This window comes from Rhinolophus sinicus, chromosome 16, assembly GCF_057876585.1.
Source record: "Rhinolophus sinicus isolate RSI-liver-muscle chromosome 16, RSI-T2T, whole genome shotgun sequence".
In the NCBI taxonomy this organism is placed as follows: domain Eukaryota; kingdom Metazoa; phylum Chordata; class Mammalia; order Chiroptera; family Rhinolophidae; genus Rhinolophus; species Rhinolophus sinicus.
This window is the reverse complement of record NC_142516.1, coordinates 73,028,937-73,034,963: the sequence shown is the minus strand read 5'-3', so window position 1 is coordinate 73,034,963 and position 6,027 is coordinate 73,028,937.

Below are 6,027 nucleotides of genomic sequence, written 5' to 3'. Positions count from 1 at the left end.
TTTTCACTTATTTATTTTGATTATTTTTTTCTCCTCTATTACCTTATTATACATTCCTAAAAATTTTAATATTATATGAATTAGAATATGAGTCATTAATTAAAGTCTATCATAAATTGATACTTCAATGAATTTCTTAAGACTTTAGATTTATGCCTCTTGCCATTTAAGTTACTGCCACTATGTATTTTATTTATATTTACATTTTAAACCCATCAGGTCATTATTATTATTAGTGTGTAAATTCAATATTCATTTAGGCTTTAAATATCTATTCTTCCTTATCCTTTGCTTATTATTCCTCGGATATCACCATGTTTCCATCTTGGATCATTTTCTTTTCGCCTGAAAATGGCTTTAGCACTTCCTTTGGTTTTGGCCTATGGATAATGATTTCTCTGTGTTTCTGTCTAAAAATACATTTGTTTTGTCTCCATTTTACAAGAGTACTTTCACTTGGATGCACTTAGAAGTTGACAGTGAAATTTCTAGCATTTGTTTTTAGGGGTTGGTCTATTTTCAGTTTCTTTTAACACCTTGGATTTTAGCACTCTGGAGGTTTCAGCTGAAAGCCTGAAAGTTCTCTTCCTAGGAGGACCCTGAACTCAAAATATTTTTCCAGGCTTGTGAGATGATCTACAGCTATCATGATGTTTTCAGCTTTTAAGCATCCAATTTCTTTGCAATTTCTCAGTCTTTTAATTTCTCAAGAGTAAATGTTAAAGTCCCTTCTTTGGACCTCTCTTACTTCCTGAATCTTGGCCCTCCAATTCCTAACTGCCTTGGAGCTTTGCAGCATCTTCAAATTTTACATTTTTTATATATATTTCTGACCAAACTTTACAGAAGACTTGTTCTGAAAGAAGTGACCCCACCATTGTGAACCATACCAGATCACAGCAGAAATCTTCACAGGCCTCTTATGGTGTCTAGCTTTTACTTGTTGTATTAAAAGATTTTTTTTTCTATTTTTCATTAATTAGTAGCAATAACTCCCAGACTTCATTGGGTCCATCACCCAGTTGCCATATCATATTTTATCAAAAATTAATCACTTTTGAATAATAACATTCATATTTTACAAGCATTTTAATTTCACAAGCATTAAAAGTAGAGTTTGGCTTACCCAGGCAATTAATTACTTTGCACATGTCATTGAAAGACCTACTTTTCCTTTTGCTTAAATACATATTACAAATATAACATTCAAAAACAATTTTTGAAACAATTATTATTACAAGATGTATGATATTAATATATTATTCTTTAATTTCTCATAACTCTTCTACCTTCTTTTCCTTTTACCATTGATTCATACCTAATTACTAATTGTGTCCTCCCAAATTTAGAAAACATAATAAACATTTAAAGTTATAAAAAGATACCCCATTGTAAACTTAATGTTATTTTTTTTGAATCTTGAACGAAGAACCAATAAATCCATACATATTTTTCAGGCTGACTATTCTGTACTAGCTAGATATTGTGCAAATCATAGGAGTTAAAGAGATGTACAGTGAGTGCTCTTTGTTCTTATGCAACATCTTATTTTCAATCTCTTATATTAAGGTCTCTTTGGGAAGGTAATGTGCAGTTTGTAACTCAGGAAAGAATTACTGAGCCTACCAATCACTGTGCTATGGAAAAATATGTTAATAACAGTGACCATTCTCTACCTGTTCTGGTAGAAAGGTACATATAAATCACCAGTAATAAAGCTCATGCTCTAAATTGAGCTATTTTGTTTTTCTTTTTAAGTTGAAGTAAAACTACAACTTCCTCCCACTATCCTTCTGATCAGTCCTCATTTCCTTATTTTTAGGCTTGGCAAGAGACAAATTATGGCTGGGAACATTGAGGACATCACAGCTACAATGATAGTAAAAATTCAATACCATGACTTTGCTATCAGTGACTTGATGGTATAACTAAATGAGTTAGTCCCGAGTACTGTCTAATTTCTGGTTGCCACAGAACACTATAAATAAAAGTTTATATGTCAGAAGACTTGACCATAAAAATCTTAGTAGAGAAAAACTGACCTTGTGTCTTCCCATCCTTTGAGGATAAGCACCTTATCTACCTGTATGAAATCAATTTATCATTTGGGATTTTTTTTTTTTTAGAAAAAAGCATCCAAATTGGAAACAGACATGTAAAACTGTCACTGTTTGCAGATGACCTGATATGATATGCAGAAAACACTAAATATCCCACAAAAAAAACCTATTAGAACTAATAAATGAATTCAGTGAAGTGCAGAATACAAAATTCATATACAGAGGTCAGTGGTATTTCTACACATTAATAATGAGCTATCAGAGAGAGAGATTAAGAAAATAATTCCATTTAAAATTGCATAAAAATAAGTACAATGCCTAGGAACAAATTTAAAAAGGAGGACTTCCGGAAAAATGGCGGAGTGAGGTGAGCCTCTGTAAAGCTACCCTGGAATTTACAACGAATCGAACAACAAAAATTCCACAAAGGACTCCCTGCACAGCAGACAGGCAAGACGAAGAGGCCCACTACCGACTGAAATCACCTACAGGTGGGAGATTCGCGCGAGTGGAGGGAGGAGGAAAGTGAGAAGTGCGCGGAGACAGAGCGGCGCGGGCGCTGGACGCAGACCTGGCTCAGTGCGCCGAGCTCGTTGCTTCCCGGAACTACCGCAGCTGCGGGAGAGGGAAGAACTCGGACTGCTAGGGCACCGCCAGGGCTCCACAGGGCTGAAGGGACAGCATATAACACGGCTGAACCAAACGCTCACGGCAGAGACATCGGAGAAAAGACTGAGGGAAAAAGGCTGAAAACGGTGGTTTAAGCCCACACTACTGAGCAGAGAACAGAGCCTTAGGCACTGAGACTAGCCGCCCCCTCCTTCCCCTCCCAGAGCTCGCCCCGCCTCCACCTGCCCGGTGCTAGAAGTGGAATAGTAGCAGTGTCAGATCAAAACAACAGAAAATTTGCTATTTTGAGAACTGTGGACCGCAGACACAAATTCACAGCCCAACTAGTTCCGGCAAAGGGGAGAGAGCTGTGGAAGCAGGACCGGCTGTGGTGGTGGTCGCCGCCATTGCTCTGGGCCACCTCTCACAACTCACCCCGCCCCTGACCCCACCTATCTGGGCGGATCCCTACAGGAGTAAACAGAACTGCTGAAACATGCGGGCTCTGAATCAGGAGCTGGAAGAGCTTTGGAACATCAAAAGCTCTCCGCATACCCACCGGGACACTGCGCCCTGTGACCTAGATGAACTATTAACAGAGGAGAAGCCCGTCTCCCAGGGAATCCCCCCATTGTGTGAGAAGTTGGAATAGTGCAGAGAAAACATAGCACTACCGTGTGGGAAAAGAAAAATAAGTTGCAGTTGGAGAAATAATAAAACATTCTACCAACAAGTACTGGCAAACAAAAGAAAGACCGCTTTCTATCAACCTGTTGCAGAAGTCACTCCTGTAGATGTCTAGGAAGAGAAATAGTAAACCAGTAATCGCCGTGAATAACCAAGGCAACAAGATAGCTCAGAAAGAAAGTGAAAAATCTCCAGAGAAGGCACTTAAAGATACAGAAATATGTGACTTAAATGACGGAGAATTCAAGATTGCAGTTCTGAAAAAACTCAACGAGATACAAGAAAACACAGATAGGCAGTTAAATGAACTCAGAAACTCAATCAAAGAACAGCATGAGCATTTTACGAAAGAGATTGAAATTTTAAAAAAGAACCAAAGAGAATTTCTGGAGATTAAGAACTCAATAGAAGAAATTAAGAATGAAATAACCAGCTTAGGTAATAGAGTTGACCAGATGGAGCAAAGAATCAGTGACATCGAAGATAAAAACCTGGAAATGACACAAATAGAAGAAGAAAGAGACTTGAGACTTAAAAGAAATGAAAAAACTCTACAAGAACTTTCTGACTCCATCAGAAAGAGCAATATAAGAATAATGGGCATACCAGAAGGAGAAGAAAGAGAGAAGGGAACAGAGAATATATTCAAACAAATTGTCGATGAGAACTTCCCAAATTTGTGGACAGAACTGGACCCTCGAATCCAAGAAGCAAATAGAACACCTAGTTACCTCAATCCCAACAGACCTTCTCCAAGGCACATTGTATTGAAGCTATCTAAAATCAACGACAAAGAAAGAATCCTCAAGGCAGCCAGGGAAAAGAAGACGGTAACATACAAAGGAAAGCCCATTAGATTATCATCAGATTTTTCAGCAGAAACTCTACAAGCCAGGAGGGAGTGGAACCAAATATTCAAACTATTGAAAGAGAGAAACCATGAGCCAAGAATAATATATCCAGCAAAGATATCCTTTAGATATGAAGGAGGAATAAAGACCTTTCCAGACATACAGAAGCTGAGGGAATTTTCTAATACACGACCTGCACTACAAGAAACACTAAAGGAGGCTATTCGACCACCATCAACAGGGACAATTTGTGGCAACCAAAACTCAAAAAGGGGGAGAGTAAAGGCCTGAACCGGAATATGGGAATGGAGAAAGTAAGCGTGCTGAAAAATGGAATACTCTAATTATCAAACTTTCTTTTACATAAACTTAAGGGTAACCACTCAAAATAAATCCAGAACTGAAATATATACTGAAATAAAAGAAGAAACAGAGGGAAACATCATAGAATACCACCACACAGAAATAATAGACAATAACAAAAAGGCAAAGAAACAGTGGAGACACAGCCTTACCGGAAAACTAAAGATAGAATGACAGGAAATCCTCACATATCAATAATCTCCCTAAATGTAAATGGACTGAATTCACCATTAAAAAAGCACAGAGTAGCAGATTGGATCAAAAAACTAAACCCAACCATATGCTGTCTCCAAGAGACACATCTCAGCTACAAGGACAAGCATAGACTCAAAGTGAAAGGGTGGAAATTGACACTCCAAGCAAATGGTACCCAGAGAAAATCAGGTGTAGCCATAATGATATCAGATGAAACAGACTTCAAGGTGAAAAAGATAACAAGAGACAACAATGGACATTTCATAATGGTAAAGGGGACTGTACAACAAGAAGACATAACAGTCATCAATATTTATGCCCCCAATCAGGGAGCACCGAAATACACCAACCAACTACTAACAGAACTAAAGGGAGAAATTGACCAAAACACAATTATACTAGGGGACTTAAATACATCATTGACAGCTATGGACAGATCATTCAAACAGAAAATAAATAACGAAATAGTAGCCCTAAATGACACATTAGATGAAATGGACATAATTGACATTTATAGAGCACTTAATCCTAAAACATCAGACTACACATTCTTTTCTAGTGTACACGGAACATTCTCAAGGATAGACCACATATTGGGACATAAAATCAGTCTCAACAAATTTAAGAAGATTGAAATCATACCATGCATATTCTCTGATCACAAGGCTTTGAAATTGGATATCAACTGTAAAAAGAAAGCGGGGAAAAACACAAATAGATGGAGATTAAACAACATACTTTTAAAGAAGGACTGGGTCAAAGAAGAAATTAGAGGAGAGATCAAAAGATACATAGAAACAAATGACAATGAAAATATATCCTACCAAAATTTTTGGGATGCAGCGAAAGCAGTTTTAAGAGGGAAATTTATCTCATTACAGGCCTATCTCAAGAAACAAGAAAACTCCCAAATAAATAACCTCATGTTACACCTTAAAGAACTAGAAAAAGAAGAAAAAGTAAAACCCAAGGTCAGCAGAAGAAAGGAAATAACAAAAATTAGAGCAGAACTAAATGAAATAGAGAACAAAAAGACAATAGAAAAAATTAATGTGACAAAGAGCTGGTTCTTTGAAAAGATTAACAAAATTGACAAACCCTTGGCTAGACTTACTAAGATAAAAAGAGAGAAGACACTGATTAACAAAATCAGAAACGTAAAAGGGGAAGTTATCACGGACACCACAGAAATACAAAGGATCATCCAAGAATACTATGAAGGACTATATGCCACCAAATTCAACAACCTAGAAGAAATGGAC